The 22473-nt window shown below is 35.7% G+C and overlaps 1 long non-coding RNA gene across 1 annotated transcript in view; it reads left to right on the top strand.

Moving 5' to 3' along the window:
* LOC113901130 overlaps positions 1–22473 on the top strand; it is a 779591-nt gene that overhangs the window by 691141 nt on the left and 65977 nt on the right. The window contains exon 7 of the long non-coding RNA XR_003513318.1: positions 16353–16446. This is a non-coding gene — a long non-coding RNA (uncharacterized LOC113901130). The remainder of the gene's footprint in view (positions 1–16352; positions 16447–22473) is intronic.

The following is a 22473-nucleotide window of genomic DNA, read 5'->3' as shown; positions in this document are numbered from 1 at the left end:
TTCCTTTTATTCACATTCTGCCCAACATTTGTTATTTGTGTTCTTTTGATGACAGCCATTCTGATAGATGTGAGGTGATACCTCATTGTGGTTTTGATTTGTATTTCTCTGATGATTAATGATGTTGAGCATCTTTTCATGTGCCTGTTGGCCATCTGTGTAGTCTTTGGGAAAATGTGTGTTTAGAACTTCTGTTCATTTAAAAAAAAATTTTTTTTTTTGATGTTGAGTTGTTGGAGCTGTTTATATAGGTTGGATATTAACCCCTTATTGATCATGTCATTTACAAATATTTTATATAGTATGTTATCATTTGTTAGTGTTTTCTTTTGTTGTGCAAAAGCTCTTGAGATTAATTAGGTCTCATATTTTTATTTTTGTCTTTATTTCCTTTACATTAGGAGACAGATTCAAAAAATAAGATTTATGTCAAAGAATGTTCTGGAGAAGGCAGTGGCACCCCACTCCAGTACTCTTGCCTGGAAAATCCCATGGAAGGCGGAGCCTGGTAGGCTGCAGTCCATGGGGTCGCTGAGTCAGACACGACTGAGTGACTTCACTTTCACTTTTCCCTTTCACGCATTGGAGAAGGAAATGGCGGCCCACTCCAGTGTTCTTGCCTAGAGAATCCCAGGGACGGGGGAGCCTGGTGGGCTTCCATCTATGGGGTCGCACAGAATCAGACACGACTGAAGCGACTTAGCAGCAGCATCAGGTTCTACCTATGTTTTCTTCTAGCAGTCCTATGGTTTCCTGTCTTATTTTAAGTCTTTAACCTATTCGGGTTTATTTTTGTATAAGGTGTTGTGCATGCTCAGTCGCTTCAGTCGTGTCTGACTCTTTGTGACCCTGTGGACTGTAGCCTACTAAGCTCCTCTCTCTCTGGGCTTCTCCAGGCAAGAATACTGGAGTGGGGTGCCATACCCTCCTCCAGGGGATCTTCCTGACCCAGGGATCAAACCTGTGTCTCCTGGATTGCAGGAAGATTCTTTATCCATTGAGCCACTCAGGTAGCCCTATATGGTATTCAGTTCAGTTCAGTTCAGTCGCTCAGTTGTGTCCGACTCTTTGCAACCCGGTGAATTGCAGCATGCCAGGCCTCCCTGTCCATCACCAACTCCCGGAGTTCAATTAGAGATGCTCTAATTCTTTCACATATAGCTGTCCAGTTTTCCCAGCACCATTTATTGAGGATACTGCCTTTTCTCCATTATATATTCTTGTCTCCTTCATTGTAGATTAATTGATCATAAGTGTGTGGCTTTATTTCTGGGCTTTCTATCCTGTTCCATTGGTCCATGAATATGTGTATGTGCCAGTACCATACTGTTTTGATTACTGTAGCTTTTATTATAATCTGAAGTAAGAGAGTGTGATATCTCCAGTTCTCATCTTCTTTATCAAGATTGTTTTGGCTTCAGGGTCTTTTGTGTTTTCATAAATATTTTAAAATTATTTGTTCTGGTTCTATGAAAAATGTCCTTGGTATTTTGATAGGAATGGCACTGCATCTGAAGATTGCCTTGGGTAGCATGGTCATTTTTAAAATGTTGATTATACCAATTCATTAATATGGTGTATCTTTCCATCTGTTTTCATAGTCTTCAATTCCTTTGTTCAGTGTCTTACAGTTTTCCAAGTATAGGTCTTTTATCTCCTTAGGTAGGTTTATTCCTAGGTATTTTATTCTTTTTGATGTAATGGTAAATGAGATTATATTTTTAAATCCCACTTTCAGTTATTTCATTGTTTCATTGTAGAAATACAACAGCTTTTTGTATATTACTTTTGTACCCTACAATTTTACCAAATTCATTGATGAACTCAATAGTTATCTGGTAACATCTTCAGGATTCTTTTCAATTAAATTTATTGAAGTATTATTTATTTACAATGTTGTGTTAGTTTCAGGTGTACAGCAAAGTGATTCATATATATATATATATATATATATATATATATATCCCTGAAAGAGGGGGGGGGGAAATGGACAGATATAAGAAATACTGGAATTAATAAGGGCTGAAAACTCCCCATATTTGGTAAGAGATATGTCTATATATTCAAGAAGCTATATGAATCTAAAATAGGATAAACTGAAAATACAACATAATTAGCTTCTGATTAAAACAGACAAAAAAAATCTTAAAAGCAGCCAGCTAAAAAGGATACCTTACATACAGGGGGAAATAACTCAAGTTATAGAGGATTAATGATCAGAAACTGGCTATGAGAAGGAGCTGACATAACATTTTCGAGTGCTGAAATAAAGGAATTGGCATCCCTGAATCCTATACCCATCAAAATAATCCTCAGGCATAAAGGGGATATCAAGGCATTATTAGATGGGGAAAAATTAAGAACATTTGTTTCTAGAAGACAACCTAAAAACTGACCAAAACAAGTTTTCCAAACAGAACAGAAATGATAAAAAAAAAAAAAAATCTTGGCACATGATGAGTAGGTATAGTAGGCCGTATCTGGATCACTGGGCAAAACTATGTATGTGGTATTAGGGATCTCTCTGTATTATGTCTTACATCTACATGTGAATCTACAATGAACTCAAAGTAAAATTTGAAAACAAGTCACTAATTTGAAGATATTTTAGCTCTTTTTCAAGCGGTAGGGACTCCTCTTCTAGCTCACTATATCCTAGAGTTTAAGTTGGAAATTTAGAAAGACAGTTTTATAATTATCATAGGATTGAAAGAAGGGAAATTCCTAAAAGAGTGAAAGAAGGCTCTACTTATTTTATATATTAATTACAGTTTAGACAGTCTTAGAAGTCACATTTACCAAAATGTTGAATATTTAAAATTTTTTTTTGAATATTTAAAATTTAATTGTCCATCCCTCTTACCATCTCCATCCCCTTACTCTGTTTTTAAAACTACCTCCCTCTCTTTTGGCTTCCCAAGTAGCGCTAGTGGTAAAGAACTCACCTGCCAGTTCAGGAGGTGTACGAGATGTGGGTTCGATCCCTGGGTCTGGAAGATCCCCTGGAGGAGGACATGGCAACCCACTCCAATATTCTTGCCTGGAGATTCCCATAAACAGAGGAGCCTGGCAGGGTACAGTCCATAGGGTCACAAAGAGTGAAACACGACTGAAGCGACTTAACACACATATACCCTCTTTTCCCTCTTCACAGTGAAACTTCTTAAAATACAATTGTAGTGGTTGCCTCCACTCATTCACCTTGATTCTTTTGTATTCCAGTCTCATTTCTGATCCAACTACTGCCCTCAAACTTCCATTAAACATTAGCATGTCACTATTCAATCTTTATTTAATTAACTTCTCAGCAACACTGAACACTGTCAATTTACTCCCCCTTGAAATAACTTTGTTTGCATTTCTTGAAAGAATAATTTTCCAATTCTATTATTACATCAGACAGTTCTTTTTTTAAAGGGCCACAACAGCTAGTCCCTCTTTTTGACAACTCTTAAATGTTGATACAGTTTAAGATTTTTTTTTAATTGATCCTTCTTCTTTCACTGGGTTGGTTATCTCATCCACTCTTATAACTTCATTATAAACTATATGATGCTTTTTAAAGTATAAATTTATTATCTGAACTTTGGACCCTCTAATCAAACATATTTACTTAGATATTGCAAGATATTGTAAAATTAATGTCTAAAAACAAAGTCATCATCTTTCCCCTACATATATTTCTTCCATTTTTCCCAAATAAGTGGACAGTACTATCATCCATGCAGTTTTTTAACTGAGAAATCTGGTGTTATAATTTCCTCCTTGTTTTACTCTCTCAGTATTCATTCTTTGATTGTATGCCATCATTTTACCTTCCACCCCTATCATCATCCCACTAATGCTGGCCATAATCATTTCATCTGCATTTCTGCAACAGCTGCTTAGTGGGCTTCCTTGTCTCCAGTCCTGTCTCCTCCAGTTACCTCTGGTTGGAGAGTCAGGCAAAGATATAATCCAGTAAGTGGTGTGGAACATAACTTTTTAAAAAATTGCTTCACTCATTCATTCAAGTATCAAATATATGTTAGGTACCTCCTGTAGACTAGCCATTGTGCCAAGCACTGGGTTGTACTGCAGAGTTTCTATCCTAATTTACTTCATGGATACAGATGGCATGTCACCAAAGAGGTCTTCTCTGGCCACCCTGTCTAAAACAGAATTCTATTTCTGTGCACGACTTTCTCTACTTTCTTGATATATCATGCATTGATTTTTTTCCATTTGTTTATTGTTTTCCCCTTCAAAATATAGACACCAAGGGTGCTGGAAGCTTAAGTCTGTTTTGTCCAGTGCTATATCCCAAGGCCTGAACAAAACAGTGCTTGCTACCCAGTAGATTCTTTATATTTGAATGAAGTAATAAGTCCTGATTTGGGGGAAATAAATAAGGGTCAATTTTTTTCAAAAAACATAACAGTTATATGTTTCAGGCAAGTAGATGAAGGAAATAAGAAGGATCCTCAGGAGGAAGTAACTGAGAAAGTGCCTTCACTTAGAGATGGTTGGAGAGATCCTCTTTTAAGCTGACACCTGAATCGTGGAAAAGACAATAATACCATGGAACAGAGTATTTTAAGAAGGTGAAGCAACTTGTGTAAAATTCCTCAAGAGGAAAATAGAAATTATTTTACAAGCTTAAGTAATAAAATAACGTTACCGCTGCTAGAATGTAGAGCTTGATATGTGAAGATATGGTCATGGGAAGGAATTTGGGTTTTAGTCATTGAGAAAACTAGTGACAATACCATGTTTTGAGTGTATATGTCTAATGTGTAAGTAAGTATTGGTTAAAGATCTGACTTTCCTGCCAAAAGTTTCATGAGTGCACATTTCATTTACTTTGTTAATGTCTTATGCAATACCTGTTATATTTACAGGGTTTATTAATTAGATTGATTGTGTGCAGGCCTGAAATGAACTTCATTAACCACATTCTTTTTCATTGCCAATCTTAATAAAAACCTCAGGACCTGTATATATAATCTCAACAAATGTCAGGTTGAATCCATAAATACCTTTCTCCAAGATCTTATCAAGGGTCTTTACATACTTGATAGGGATTCCCAGGTGGCTCAGTGGTAACGACTCCACCTGCCATTGCAGGAGATGCAGGTTCAATCCTTGGGGCGAGAAAATCCCCTGGAGGGAAAAATGACAACTCACTACAGTATTTTGCCTGGACAGAGGAGCCTGGCAGGCTGTAGTCCATGGGGTCTAAAAGAGTTGGACACAACTGAGTATGCACACATTACCTAGAAGTAAGAACCTCTTCCTTTCTGCTTGATTTCCACTCCCTTCCCCTCGCCAAAAAAGTCAGGATTAAAAGGTAGAAATTTGCTCTTGGTGATTTATGAGTTTCCCGAGCTCCCTTTCATTGGGATTGTTCAAGTCAAATCGGACTCATAATTCATCAGCTATTCAAAAGAACAGAATCTTAAAATGGAAGGGTTTTAACTACTAGAGAACACCAACATTGTCTACAAATATAAGATCTGAGTCTTTCATGGCTACTATCATAAATGCCTTTCTAATAGCTCATTAAATAAACTTTACTAGGTTATTTTAGATGAAAATAAATTTTATCTTGCCTCAGTAGCTCCTTAGTGTTTGACCTTGAAAACTTACAATTTTGGCCTCTGATTGCACTTACATTTTATTTGCAGCCAATGAAAATATCAGTAAACATTTTGTAAATAAATAAGCATGCAAATACTTAACAATAATAATGCAAACTGGGTTATAACACAATTGCAGCTGACTATGAAATAGAAGTCATGGAAATCTATTATTAGACCAAAGTTTCTTTTATAGTATAATTGAATCCATCCCACCATATCCCAAGTGCTCTCTCCCTAGCTTATTTTTGGAAAAGGACTAAAATTGTGTAGTCTATAGTCTTTTCTCTTTTTTTTTAGTCTATAGTCTTTTGACAGTTATTTTTAAAATGGAGCTATAAGTCAAATTTCATATGATGAGTTTTTCATTTTCTGAATTTTTTAAGAAAGCCTGCAAAAATTGTAAAGTAGCCAGATTATACTCATATTGGGTATGCAGGCTCCAAGATTTACCAGAATCACAATATTTGACATTAGCAGGACTATTTTTATTTTCCCAGTCATATTTATATGATTGTCAAAAAAATTTTTGTTCTCCTCCCTGATAAGAGGAGCTTAAAGTAATTCTGATTAATGACTTCATTGTCATCTTTTTAAAATATTTTTTTAAAGCTGCTCTTTTTTATTATATGTAAGTGTTAGTTTTCTAACTACATGAAAATAAGCATGACATTAATCACAGCCTAATAAGCAACTAAATTCTAAAAAAATTTATGGAATAAAAATATACTCAGTAGCTTGAACACACCCAAATTTCTATATATTGAAGGCTTAAATACCACCACAAAGATGTGCTCTTTACAAGCTAAAAATGTCCATAAGGTTGCTGTGGTTTGGTTTATTTCCTTGATTTGATGCACATTAGTGCCTATGTGAAATATGCCAAAGCTCAATAGAAATGAATCTCATTAGTATTTAAATACAGCAATTAATTTATGTTGTTATTTATTGGCCAATTTTATTAGAAATTATAGTGTTTAGCAGAGGACAATCAGTTTTCTAAGAGCTATAATTTTGCCTACAGTGGGTAGGAGACAGATATAATCAATGCTCACAGCAATAGCATCCACTGTATTTCCCCCATCTTCTTCTAAATATATCTGATCTTATAAATAAGAAATGTGCTAAACTACACTTTCTCAAATTTTTCATTGGTGTTCAGTGCTTTGAGTAATTTTTACTTCCTCCTCACTGCCTTTTCCTCCTCCGTATCTGAGACATTTTATACAATAACCTGAATTTCTTGAAAAGTTTAGATCTTGTTTCAATTATTTTCATAATGAATTTTAAAAATACATTGCACTTCTTACTTCGAGGAGTTATTTGGTGGAAAAATATATTTATATGAATTCATAAATAAAATTGCATAAACTTTAAATGCAACACTGCATTACCTTTAAATACAACACTGCATTATACTGATAAAAAGGGATATAACAATGACCTCTCTTTTACTGAAGAATAGTTGATTTATAATTTAATATTATACAAGTATACAGCATAGTGATTCAGCATTTTTACAGATTATATTCCACTAAAAGTTATCTGATAATGGCTATAATTCCCTGTGCTATACAAAATATCCCTGTTGCTTATCCATTTTATACCTCTTAATTTCATATCCCTAATTTGCCCCTCCCCCATTTTATATCCAATCTGGTAACCATTAACTTGTTTTCTTTATGTGTGGGTCCATTTCTGTTTTGCTATTCATTTCTATTATTTTTTAGACTTCACATATCAATGATATGATACAGTCCTTGTCTTTATCTGACTTATTATTACTAACATTAAGTACGGTATAATATTCTCTAGGTCCATCCACCTTGATGCAAATGGCAGAATTCATTCTGATGGCTGAGTAATATTCCTGTGTGTATACACACACACGTGTGTGTGTGTGTATATATATATATATATATATATATATATATATATATAGACAGAGATACACAATGTCATCTTTATCCATTCAGCTATTGATGGACATTTGGATAGCTTTCATATCTTGGCTATTGTAAATAGTGATGCTATGAACATTGAGGTGCGTGTATCTTTTTAAAATAGTGTTTTCATTTTTTCCAGATGTATACTGTGTAGTAACATTGTTGTATCATGTGGTAGTTCTGTTTTTAGTTTTTTGAGGAACCTCTGTCCTATTTTCCATAATGCCTGTACCAGTTTATATTCCCACCAACAGTGTACCAATGTTCTGTTTCTTCCACACTGATAGCATTATGTGATCAGATGCATGAATTGAGGCCTCTGTGCCTCTGTCATTCTGCATTGTCTTTCTTTCCCTTCCTTCCATCTTCCTCTGATCTCTCTCTTTTCTTTAAACAGATGTTAAATAAATATTATTGTCATTATCTAAAATGTTCATTAGAAATCATATATAATCCTTTTCTTTAGGAAACAAAATGTCAGGATTATAACCATCCATGCCAACTTTCTCTAACTAGAATTGGGTCCTTAGTAATTAAAGAGCTACAATTTTTTGAGTGCTTTCCATGCACCAGTGTGTTTACATATCAGTTAACTTTTTGAACAGTACTATGAGATAGAACTCCAGTACTTTGGCCACCTCATGCAGAGTTGACTCATTGGAAAAGACTCTGATGCTGGGAGGGATTGGGGCAGGAGGAGAAGGGGACGACAGAGGATGAGATGGCTGGATGGCATCACTGACTCGATGGACGTGAGTCTGAGTGAACTCCAGGAGTTGGTGATGGACAGGGAGGCCTGGTGTGCTGTGATTCATGGGGTCACAAAGAGTCAGACACGACTGAGTGACTGAACTGAACTGATGAGATAGAACAGAGAAGGCAATGTTCTTGCCAGTGTTCTTGCCTGGAGAATCCCAGGGATAGGGGAGCCTGATGGGCTGCCATCTATGGGGTCACACAGAGTTGGACACGACTGAAGCGACTTAGCAGCAGCAGCAGCATGAGATAGAAGTTACCAGCCTTGTGTTGAGAGGAGAGAACTGAAGCTAGGGAGGTTAAGTAACTTGCCCAGTATTTCATGTTTGTTGTTGTTGTTCAGTTGCTACTCTTTGAGACCCCATGGACTGCAGTACACAACGCTTCCCTGTTGTTCACTATCTCGAAGAGTTTTCTCAAACTCACGTCCATTGAGTCGGTGATGCCATCCAACCATCTTATCCTCTGTCACCCACTTCTTTTCCTGCCCTCAGTCTTTCCCAGCATCAGGGTCTTTTCCAAAGAGTTGGCTCTTCACATCAGGTGACCAAAGTGTTGGAGCTTCAGCTTCAGCATCAGCCCTTCCACTGAATATTCAGGGTTGGTTTCCTTTAGGGTTGACTGGTTTGAGCTCCTTATTGTCCAAGGGACTTTAGAGTCTGTTAAACCTAAGCTTTGGACTCTGTTCAGCTTGCTTGCAAAGAATATGCCTTTCATATAATACTGCCTATTGAATGTTGTTTCATTATCTCAGATTTTGTTTTCATAATAGTATTAAAGATCAATAAGAATTTACCATATCAATGTTTAATTAGGATTTTGGATGCATGTTTGGAGAGAGAAAAATAGAGAAAGGAAAGCAAAGGGTACTGCCAATTTCTTTCATATTTATTTTCTCTTTTGATTTTGACCATAGTCCTGCTTATACTAGGAACTTTGTCTTATTCAATTCTAGTACCCCATTGTTCAGAATGCAATGTATATTTGTTGAATGGATAAATTAATGAGAAAGATATCGATGAGATAGGTATCATCATTTTCATTTTGTAAAATTGAGAAAAATGAGGCTTAGAGAATTTTAAAAATTTGCCTAAAAATCATCCTGCTAATAAGTGGCAGAACAGGATTTTTGACTCAGATCTCTCAGAGTCCAACATTTTACTGATTAATAATTAGATAATAGTACTTTCCCCCCAAAACACCATTGCTTTAGAGACTTCAGATTGACACTGGTTTTACAAGTGGAAAATCAAGTGACATTTTAAATGCTTTCCCCATATCAGTCTAAACAGTGCTACTCAGTATGCCTTCTGGAACTGATTGTTTTCCAGTTCACACTGGGATAAAGAGTTTTAGCCAGATGGAAATTATCTGCATCATCTACTACTCTGTTTTGTATAGCTGACATTTTTCCATAACTAGACTTTCTTTATTAAGGAATCATTGTGTTGATTCATGTTCTGATACAAGCTTCTTATCTCACTGCTATGGACTGGGGACAATGGTTCAATGATAGGCATAGATCCTGGTTTATACTTTGAGTTGTCTTGGATCATAAGACCTCTCCTCAAATCACTGAACCAGAATCTGAAGGTGATTCAAATGTACATAAAATTTTGAAAAGCACTTCTATTGAGGACATTTTCAAGTTGACTTTTGCATATCCACATTTGGGTACATCTTTGAAGATGTCCAATAAATGATTATACATGAATGATGTTTTAAAATATAAAAGAATTTCATATATTCTTTTGCATCTCACAATGATCCTTTGTTATCATTCATATTATACATATAATATATTTTAGGCTTAGGAGACTAAGAACTTGCTCCAAAGCACAATATACTGAACTGTACAGTCAGAACTTATTCTCAGCTTTCCAGGGCCCATCTTTCCCATTAATTCCTTTGTGATTTTCTTCTCTTTCATTATGAATAGGAGAGATTCACTACAGTAGACATCCAATATGAGTGTGTTTAGGAGGAAATTATAGATTTCACTTCACATGGTGCCCTGTAAAATATTTATACAATTTGTATTGCCATCCTGTGAATTATGTACAATTGTATATGTATATTCAATTTGTGAGGCAATCAGTAGAAGTGCTATAATTTTCAAAATTTCCAAGTCTAACCTTGGCTCAGGGGACAGAGAAAATTATGAGCTCAGTTATATTGCAAATGAACATCTTATAACATCTAAACAGCCCAAAGCAAATTACATCACAATGCTTTAATAAAAAATAATTAAAACAAGGAAATAAACTGTCACATGTAGTAAAATGTACCCAAGAGCAATTAAGAGGATGTAAATGAGGTTCCCCAGAGAGAAATGTGCTGACTTGGGCATTTGCAGGTCCTTTTCCTAAATGGTGAAATCTATAAAGAAGGTAAAATTTGAATGAGAAACTGGTTTAGGAGTCACAGTACTGAAGCCATTTGCTGACATCAGTTCCCGTGCCTCAGATTTAAAAAATTGTATGTCATCTGTTTCTCATTCTGTGTATGGAATAAAAACAAACACTGGTATGTCAAGAATGCCACTTACTCTCTAGTAGTGCAATTCTGTGTATGAAAGGCAGTTATGAGGACATTAAATGGGCACTTTCTCATTCTTGTGGTGAAGGAAATGGCAACCCACTCCAGTTTCCTTGCCTGGGAAATCCCATGGATGGAGGAGCCTGGTGGGCTACAGCCCATGGTGTCACAAAGAGTTGGACATGACTGAGCAACTAGTACTTTCTCATTCTTGTCATTCACCACAAATATTCATGGTGAAATCAGAGAGCAGGTAGGAATGGATAAAAAGCCCAAACTGTCATTCAGTTCAGTTCAGTTCATTCACTCAGTTGTGTCCGACTCTTTGCGACCGTATGGACTGCAGCACGCCAGGCCTCCCTGTCCATCACCAACTCCTGGAGTTTACTCACACTTATGTCCATTGAGTCGGTGATGCTGTCCAAACTGTCAATGATATTCCCCAAATAAAAAACCCTAACATTGTGCTGTGGCAATTATACTATTTTTGACAGCATCATTGACAAACTGAATCATATGGGTACAATTGAGAATACATTGGATTGACTTAGAGCTGCCATTCCCCAGGAACTAGAAACACTTTGGAGTTTGGACACAACAGTCATGGAAATGCAATGAACACTTGTGACATCACCTAGTAAATGGATTATCAGAATTACTCTCTGCAAATTGGTCCATTGTATCTACTCTTTTCTATAAGTCAAAGGTGGTCCTGAGCACACAGGAGGCTCAGATAGGTTTCCGAATGGTTGGTGGCAGTGCTGGATGAGCCAGCTTGGTTTCCTTGAGTATTACTCCTGTTGTCACTTAAGTCCTGGGAGATGCTGCAGGATTGAAAAATAGAGTGGTATGCAAAAGTTTGTGTATTCCCTGTTTGGTACTGATAATGACAGGAGGAGGTGCTTCAGATAAGAGGCTTCTTATATGGATGTGGCAATGACTGGCAGCTCTAATAGTCAAAATGATAGAAAAGATTTTTTTTAATTCTGTTTCTGGACTACATTAAAAAATTCCTTAAATTATTAATTTTTCATTCAAAGCCTTTGAAGTAGGTATATATTATTTTAGAAATATATACAGTTTATAGTATCCACCTATAAATAGAAGAAGTAAGATCTGAGCTGCTGGGAGAGTAGTTGATCGCAAGGTTTAAGTAACTTCTTAATTATTTTTCTCTCTCTTCTACATGAAGACATGCTACTGGCAAAGTACTGAACATATATTGAGTCACTTTTCTAGATTTTTTTGCTCACTCATCTCTGACTTCCCGTGTGGATTTGGGAATCACTATCCAAAGTTAAGTTACCGTCTATAGGCATAGAAGGGAGAAAAGGAAATCAACTCATGCAGGGACTGAACTGAAAACCTTCACATAGTTCTCACTCTGTTCCTCCCTTGTGCTTCCCATTTAGCACTTTTCAAAGGCTGGCACTTGGATGACTGCTCCTCTTTTCTCCCATTCAGCATTCTCACTGGAACTATTGCTGGACTCTTAAGATTATCTGGTCAATTCTTTTCCCACTATCTATGAAAATAAAACAGTAACATTGATTTCCTTTGAGACTAATTAGGAGAAAAGAATTTGAAATTAAGAACAAAGTGTATAGGTAGTACTAGTGGTAAAGAACCTGCCTGCCAATGCAGGAGACATAAGAGACTCGGGTTTGATTCCTGGGTCTTGAAGATTCCTTGTAGGAGGACATGGCAACCCACTCCAGTATTCTTGCTTGGAGAATCCCATCATCAGGGGAGCCTAGAGAGCTATAGTCCATAGGGTCACAAAGAGTTGGACACGACTGAAGCGACTTAGCATGCACACACGTACTCCCTACAAGAATGATTTTTTTTGGAAAATAGAATAGAGCCATTCCCTTAAATTTTATGTAGGAAAAGCGTCTATATTGTGTGAATAATTTACACTTGTTGCTACCTCAGAGTTTTGTTCAGTGGCTTGCAGATGTAGTATTCACATAACCAGAATCCCTAGATAGAATTATAGTTCTTAATCCTTTTAATTGGACAGAATGGAGCCTATAAAACTGACAAATAATCTTTTAGATTCTGGTATATAATCATCTGGCAAACATGCTGTAAAGACTTCTAGTCTGTCTGCCATTCAATATGCAATTAGTTGCCTTACCCACCAACCACATCTATATGATTTGATAATCTAAGAATAGTTATATATAATATATATAACACATTTTATTGTTGTTGTTTAGTCACTAAGTTGTGTCTGACTCTTTGCAACCACATGGACTGAAGCCTACCACGCTCCTCTGTCCATGGCATTTCCCAGGCAAGAATACTGGAGTGGGTTGCCATTTCTTTCACCAGGGGATCTTCTTGACTCAGGCATCTCCTGATTTGGCAGGAGGATTCTTACCATTAGAACCGCCTGGGAAGCCCCATATAATTCTCAAAATTTCAGAGTCTAAACTTTGCTCAGGGCACAGAGAAAAATATAAGCTCAGTTCTCTCTCTCTATATATAATATATATATATATACACACACACATATATAAAGAGAATATATGGAATATATATATTAGTTCTTATAAAAGACTGGCTATGAAAAGACTCAGGCTACCAAGAAGTCTTTTACATATTGGCAGAATGTGTAAAAGGAAAGAAAGGCTAATTTGACATCCATCAATTTCACTAAAAACATATCAGGTTCAAATATCAAATAGTAGCATTAATAAAAATTGAGTAGTGTGGAAAGAATTTTCATGTAATTTTTCCTGATATAAACAAGATGATGTAAACAAAGAACTATACCATATTTACCATTCCTAATCACTCCGAGCTACTTTATTTTGGACAACTAAGCTAATTATTAATAGAAACTTGCAATAAAAAATATATGTGTATTTTTAAATTTTTATTGAGATAACAGTGGCTTATATAACATGTTTAGTATGTGCAACATTATATTACTATTTCTGTATGCACAACAGCTGTGCTTAGTACTAAATATTTAGTTTCCATCTGACACCATACAGTTGATACACGTTACCCATTTTGCCACTGCCCCTTCCCTTCTGGTAAGCAGTGTTATTCTATTTCCAGTATCTAGGAGAAGGCAGTGGCACCCCACTCCAGTACTCTTGCCTGGAAAATCCCATGGACGGAGGAGCCTGGAAGGCTGCAGTCCATGGGGTCGCTAAGAGTCGGACACGACTGAGCGACTTCACTTTCACTTTTCACTTTCATGCATTGGAGAAGGAAATGGCAACCCACTCCAGTGTTCTTGCCTGGAGAATCCCAGGGACGGGGGAGCCTGGTGGGCTGCCGTCTATGGGGTCGCACAGAGTCGGACACGACTGAAGTGACAGCAGCAGCAGTGTTTGTCTTTTGGGTTTGGTTTTGTACTATTTTGTTTGTATTTATGTTTCACAAGTGAGTAAAACCAGATGGCATTTTTCTTTCTTTGCTGGATTTATTTTACTTAGAATAACATCCTCAGAATCTATCGATGTAGTCACAAGTAGCATGGAATACTACTCAGTCATAAGAAAGATTCAAGTGTATCTTGAAAAAGACTCAAAAGATACAGGTTCTTACCATGAGGTGTATTAGCCAAACTATAGTTGTTTTTTTTTTAATGACTCCTACTATAAATATCCATCATATTATGTTCAGCCTTCTTACATACTATGTAAAACATTAATTTAGAAAACAAAATATTCTGAATCTGTTTAATTTATAGCTGATCACTGGATAGATTTTCTGAGTTTCACTGTAAATTGTAAATTAAGCAAAACTATGGATGGCAACTAGAAGGTTCTATGCTAGTTACAACAGATAAATGGTTTCCTTTTCATACCTGTGAAGAATAGAGATTATTGCAGATAAGACATTTATCAAGATAGAATATCTGTTGAACAGCAGAGTAAGTCTCAAGAACTTTCAAAGGATCAGCGTCATGAAGAGTATATTCTCCAACCACAGCAGATTTAAATTTAGACTAAAAATGAGAGGCCTAGAAAATCTTTAAATATTTGTAAATTAGACAATATACTTCTAAATAATCCCTGGGTCAGAAAGAAATTAAAAGGGGATATAGAAAATATTTTAATCTGAAATTACAATGAAAATAAGACATACCAAATTTTGTGGGATGCAGTTAAAGCAACGCTTAAAAAAAAAAATATATATATATATATATATATATATATAAAACTTTAAATGTAATATTAGGGATGATTTTTATACTTCAGACATAAAAAGCATATTAAAACCAAGTAACTAAATAAAGGGAATAATACAAATTAGAGTAGAAGTCAATGACAGAGAATATGGAAAAAGAAAATCAGCAAAGTCAAAGTAGATTTTTAAACAGATTTAAAAAATGGACAAGCTTCTAGACAAATTGATCAGTAAAAGAAAAATAGCCTAAATGAACACCAAGAAAATATCATTCATGCTGCTGCTGCTAAGTCGCTTCAGTCGTGTCCGACTCTGTGTGACCCCATAGACGGCAGCCCACCAGGCTCCCCCGTCCCTGGGATTCTCCAGGCAAGAACACTGGAGTGGGTTGCCATTTCCTTCTCCAATGCATGAAAGTGAATAATGAAAGTGAAGTCGCTCAGTCGTGTCCGACTCTTAGTGACCCCATGGACTGCAGCCCACCAGGCTCCTCCATCCAGGGGATTTTCCAGGCAAGAGTACTGGAGTGGGTTGCCATTGCCGTCTCTGATCATTCATATATTAATGTAAATCATCATTGAATCACATTCACTGAGTAGGCATAGATAGCTGTCAGTGGGGAGTCTACTTGAGGCAATGTTTCTCAAAGTTTGGCAGCACAGATCAAGTGCCTTAAAGTTGTTCTTGCCTTTTGAGTCAGAAATGCAGCTTTTAGGACTGCATACCATGGAGAACATGAGATATGCAGTCAGAGATTAATGTGTGAAGTTTATCATTACTTCCTCATTTACAATGGGCAAAATGATACCTAACCTAATATTCCCAGAAAACTGAATAGTTAAACTGTGGTGCATCTGTGAGATGAAATATCATGTGGCCATTATAAATCATATTTACAAAATTTATCAAATGAAAGTGGTCATTTTATATGGTTTAATTTAAAACTTGATTATAAAACTGTATATGTAGTATTATTCCATTTTTTATAGAGAAAAAGAAAGTGGTATGTGTATCCCCTAGAGGTCATACTATTTTTTCTTTTGTTTTGTCATTGGTAGAATATAGATATAATTTTAAAAAAGTATGTGTGTTCTGCACTGAAGGAATAGAAATTATCAGTGAGGTAAAGAGAAAGTATGAATTTAAGAACTCGAAGTACCCACTGTTGAGATACAGAGGGAGACTTTGGATAACTAAAAGATGGAATGACAGTATAACGCCCTTAAGAAATAAAGCCAGATGATGTCAGAAGACGGGAGTTAGGTGAACAGAAGAAGTTGTGACTCTATTTGACTAATTTTATTCTCAAATCAATTCTTTTACCTTCTCTATTATTTCCTAGGACTGGCATTAAAAAACTACCACTGCCTGTGTAGCTTGAGACAACTGACATTTTTTTCACTCACACTTCAGAAGACCTAAAGTCCCAAGTCAAGGTATGGGCAAGGTTGGTTCCTTCTGGAGGCACTGAAGGATAATCTGTTCCAGCTTTCTCTTCTGGCTTTTTGTGGCTGCCAGCAATTCTTGGTGTTCCCAGCTTGTATGCACCCCTCTCATCTCTGCCTCCATGGTCACCTGGCCTTCTTCCCTTTTTATCTTTTTGTGAGTCCACTTCTTTTTTTTTTTTTTCTAATTTTATTTTATTTTTAAACTTTACATAATTGTATTAGTTTTGCCAAATATCAAAATGAATCCGCCACAGGTATACATGTGTTCCCCATCCCGAACCCTCCTCCCTCCTCCCTCCCCATACCATCCCTCTGGGTCGTCCCAGTGCACCAGCCCCAAGCATCCAGCATCGTGCATCGAACCTGGACTGGCAACTCGTTTCCTACATATTTTACATGTTTCATTGCCATTCTCCACTTCTTTTAAGGACACCAGTCATTAGATTTAGGAGTCACTCTAATCACCATGGCCTCATCTTAATGTAACTAATTATATTTGCAAAAACTCTATTTCTAAATAGAATCATATTCCAAAGCACCAATTGACATGAATTTTGGGAGGACACTGTTCAATCCACTACACCTTCTCTCTGTTTTTCTTTTTTATCTGGAATGGGGAGGGGAAGTCAAGATGAAGGTTGAACCATCCACCGTGAGCAACTCAAAGGTGCTCTGTGAATAAACCTTAGAATTGGAATAAGACAGATCCAGCTTCCTCTGCAAATGAGAGGAGAAAGTATGTGGAAATGTCATGCTGTAGAGGGCTGGGTACAAACTCAGTAATACTGAGTTATGCTTGAACTATCTGTTTATATTGTGCATGGAAGTTATTGTAACTACAAGTTCTCTTTTGAAACACAAGATTTGCTTTATAATTTTTGATGAGTAGTAGTTTTATGCTGTATCTGGGAAAGACATGGTTTTAAATTTGAGAAAATATTCTTTTATATTGCACTTAGATTTTAGTTCTTAGATTTCTTCCTAAACAATGTTATCCAGTATACGCATGTGCTGGGGATCAATAACTTTACCTCTATGTGTGGCATTTATAAAAATCAATTTTATAATTGTGTATGTGAGGCATTTACCAACATTCCACCCTGTTGTTTTGGTGGCTAATATATTCTTTTTGCAGTTAGGTGTTTGGTGGCTAATAAAGTTAACTAATTATACAGTGCTGCAGAGCCTGCATAGCTCGCAATGTACTTAGCAATTATTTGCTGAAAATGTTTTTAATTCTCTTTCATGACATTTTCAAATATAACTTAATTTTCCTAACACTGTCCTATAATCCCTTATTAGAAATACTAATCTGGAAACTTAATAATTAGACAGCTCTCTGTTATTACAATGGCAGTTACTTTAGATGTTTAGTCTTTATAAATCCAGCCCAAACACTGCTTCATTCCTTAGACAGTTACCAAGAGCTAAGAATTTCAACACTCAGATGCCATGAGGGGCATGTGGTAGCCTTCTTGCTTGTTGACAATGCCGCTGGCACAGTCATGATGTCTACCATTAGTGTTAGTAGTGAATTATTACTAAAAAAAAAAGAATATGTGGTCATAAAATTATTTTTATAATTTTTCAGAAAAATGTGATCACTACCAGGAAGAAATTCCAATATTTTAATTTTTCTAAAAGGAAGAAAAAAATCTAACCAGAAGAGGATACAATCTCAATAATATTTTCCAGTATTTTAAGAAATCCAAAGATAATGTTAAACACATTTTAATTCATTCAATTATCAGGTCAAATTAGAAGGAGGACAAATCATAAGTCTCATTTAAATTTGATGCTGTTAGTGTTACAGAAACCCTTTGATCAGGTCTGTTGGTCTATTTTTCAAATTTGGATTATTCCACTCACTTTTCCTATTAATAAGGGTAAGAGTAGGAAAATTTCCAAAAGACAAGTAGTAGTTGGGAAAAAATAAATGTCAGAATGTAGCTAAGATTGTATTAATTTATGCTTTAACATGAGTTTCTTGCATCTCATCAGTTAGTGTCAGTCAGTGTTAGTTGCTTAGTCATGTCCAACTCTTTGCGACCCCATGGACTATAGCCTACCAGGCTCCTCTGTCTGTAGAATTCTCCAGGGGTCTTCCCTATCCAGGGAATGAACCTGGGTCTCCTGAATTGCAGAAAGATTCTTTACCCTCTGAGCCACTGACAAATCCTGAATCTCCTAGAGGATTGAAAAAAGAAAGTGTCAGGAACATTTTGTATCCTTTGCTGCTGCTGCTGCTGCTAAGTCGCTTCAGTTGTGTCTGACTCTGTGAGACTCCATAGACGGCAGCCTGCTAGGCTCCCCCATCCCTGGGATTCTCCAGGCAAGAACACTGGAGTGGGTTTGCTAAATCTCTGCAAAATACATTGTGCACTGGTAGCTTAGTTTCCCATAGGTAAAAATTTATATGACATATTCCTTTTAGAATTTAGCACATGGAAATTTTTCTATTTCAAAAGAACTAATATATTTTATTTTTATCTGAAAATAAAAACCATAAAGCCTACTGTGTTAACCCTCCAGTACCCACATGGAGCTACCTCTCCCTTGAAACTCCCATGGCCTGCCTTTTTATATTTATATATTTTCTCATGGAGTAAGTCATTCATGTAATCATAAATATGAGAAGTACAATGAAAAGGGACACAAAAATTCCTACTTTTCTGTCATTACTCCTATGTACTATTATCATTTTGCTCTCTAATACATATTTTTGGGTAGAAAATCTATAGTTTATAGAAAACTGGATTAACTAACTTGTGCATAGCATTTTATAACTAGATATTTTACTCAAAAACTTAATATACATACCATCTTGGATGCATCCAAGAGAATTATCCTGAGTAAAAATAATAAAATTTCCGATATTACATACTATGGGATTCCATTTATATAGTACTCTTGAAATAACAAAATCAGAGTTGCCAGGAATTGGTGTGGGAGGAGGAGGTAGGCGTGGCTATAGAAGATCAACAGCAGGGATTCTTGTGGTGGTGGAACTGTTCTGTGTTTTGATAATGTCAATATTCTGGATAGTATACAGGATTATATTCTGTTTACTATTTATAATACACAGGATTATATTCCTAGTTTACTAGGATATTACCACTGGGAAAAATTAGGTACAGGGTATATGGACCGTCTCTATAATATCTACAACTACATACAGATCTACAGTTATCTCAAAAAATGTGCATTAAAAAACATTCAGTGATCATCTCTTCATGTCAATAGCTATAAGTCAATATTTCAGTGACATGTCAATAGCTATAAGTCAATATTTCAGTGACTGTCTATTCCACAGCTACCTTTATAATTTCTTATAAAGTTAACATTACAATTACCATACAACCAGCAATTTTGCTTCTAAATGCTATCCCAGCTGAAATGAATACTTCAATTGACACAAAACATTTTATACACAAACATTTAGAGATACTTGGTGCATCCTCACCAAAAACTGGGAAGGATCCAAATTTCCTTCAAGTGCTGAATGAGTAAATAAACTATGGTATGTCCACGTGTTGAGCTATTGTTCATCAATTTAAGGATATGAACTATTGATACATGCTATTAATTAATTTTAAATACATTAAGTAAAGAAGCCAGACTCAAATGCTTGTATAACATCCCATTTATGTGACATTCTGCAGTAATAAAAACTGTGGGGACAGATTGATGATTAAACATTGACTGAAGATAGGTGGTAAGTAGGGGGTTATGTGTATGTACAGATTGTCTATATGAGAGAAATTTTGAGCAGTTGGTGAGACATGACATCTTGAAGGTTGAAAACCCAGCCACACGTTTGTTGAAATTTACAGAACCATCCAGAAAACAAAAGGGATTTTGCTAAATAGTAATTTACATAGTATAGAAGATATAATTTATCTTAAAATATATAACTTACCTTAGAATATCCAATATAATTTCCCTTTAAAAATTCATGTAATAAGCAAAAAGTATCAGTGATTATAAAGTGAGCTATTTTATGAATTCTAGGATAGTTTTTCCAACTAAAAACATCAAGGGAAAAAACAAAGATCTATAACTTTACAATAACCTATTTTTTTTTCTATCTTTAAGAAAGAACTACTAGGAATAAATAATTTGACTGATGAATTTTAATATGACCAAGTTAACTTGATATGCCTGGGGAGTTTCTTGATATCTTGACTAAATAATAGAACTGATCATCAGATTATGTAATTAACTCAGTTACATTCTATTTTCCAGCCACACCACATGACTCTTAAAATAATATTTAAGAATACATTATTAAAACTTCTTGATTTAATAGTCTCCTTTTAAATCAGTTTTAGGCACTTAACCAGCTCTGTCCTGATTTACATGAACTATAGGTAAAAAGCTGGTTTTTTTCCTCTGGAAAAAAAATTAGAAAAAAATTTTTTAAAAGTTAGAATCTCAGTGCCTTGTTACATTAATGTTTTGTATATGGAATGACTATTTCAGGTTATTTTGAAGGCATAGGAATGTATGCTGCTGCTGCTGCTAAGTCGCTTCAGTTGTGTCCGACTCTGTGCGACCCCATAGACAGCAGCCCACCAGGCTCCCCTGTCCCTGGGATTCTCAAGGCAAGAACACTGGAGTGGGTTGCCATTTCCTTCTTCAATGCACGAAAGTGAAAAGTGAAAGTGAAGTCGCTCAGTCGTGTCCAATTCTTAGCGACCCCATGGACTGCAGCCTACCAGGCTCCTCCATCCATGGGATTTTCCAGGCAAGAGTACTGGAGTGGGGTGCCATTGCCTTCTTCGAGGAATGGATGCTAAATTATCCTAATGCTAATGAGGATACTCTGTTACTCTGATTAGGTAAAACTGTACTGTCAGATGACTTCCCATCAGGAAGTTGGAGCTCCCTTTTTATTTCAGAAAACTCAAAATCATGCCCAAATCTGATGCTGTAATGAAAAGAAAAATGAACCAGTGTGTTTTTCTGGCAAGTTTAAGGCAGTAACTATCCAGCTTTCACTGGGGGAAAATATGTCTTTTGCCATCAGTCCCCAATTCCAAGATTCACAAAAACACGTTTCCTGCAATTTCAGAGCTAATGAGCTTTCCATTATATTAATAAAGCTCTATACTTGAGAAGGTGAAAAAAAGTACTTCAAAATGGAGTATGAGGAAAACAAAGGTGAATTACATTGTGTGTTTACAAGTCCAAGGTATTGTTGAAAGCTGGCATTCCTTTATATTTATAAAGAATATGTTGATATTATATATAACAGTGGCATTATATATATATAATATAATATATATATTATATATAACAGTGGCATTTAAAAACATGAAACTACATTACATTTAACATTAGTCATTTTCAAAATATGGAAGCTTAGCAACTAATACTGGTGCTTCTAACTGAATAGCTAATCAATATATGTAATAAATGTTAACAATATGAAGAAAAAGAAAAATACTTACACTTATTGACTGTGAACACACAAACATGCTGTTACTGTATAATATTATAGTTGGAAAAATTCAAAATCAGTGTTATATGACTGGCAAAAAATGAAAGTTCTTTGTTAGCTTTGTATACTTGTTCAACAATTAGCTGAGGTCGTAGTGTATAAACTCTTAAAAGTATTTCCTAACTAGGTGCAAATTTTATTTAAAAATAAAATTGAAAAAAAAAATAAGACCATCTGGTCCAACTTTCAGTATTGTACTTCACAATAAAAGTTATGTGATTGTGTCACTGTGTGGGTGTGTGATCCAATTATCAGTAAATTAAAATATCCAGTAATGGAAAAATGGTTATAAACATTTACATAAGTCCCTTGATGTTGATAAACCGCTATAATTATTTTTTCAAATACTATTTCAAGTAAATAAAGGAGAGGTATCCATAAGCTTTATTTGAAATATGAGGACAATAATAAACAGGTCAAGAGAGAACATTGTTTGTGATGAGCACCAGATAGGATAATTCTATGTATTTTGAGTCTCAGGAAGAAGAAGGAGGAGGAGGAGAGGATCAACA

The sequence above is a fragment of the Bos indicus x Bos taurus genome, chromosome 11 (assembly GCF_003369695.1).
Source record: "Bos indicus x Bos taurus breed Angus x Brahman F1 hybrid chromosome 11, Bos_hybrid_MaternalHap_v2.0, whole genome shotgun sequence".
NCBI lineage: Eukaryota > Metazoa > Chordata > Mammalia > Artiodactyla > Bovidae > Bos > Bos indicus x Bos taurus.
The sequence above is the reverse complement of the archived record's forward strand: the minus strand, read 5'-3'. Positions and strand labels throughout refer to the sequence as shown.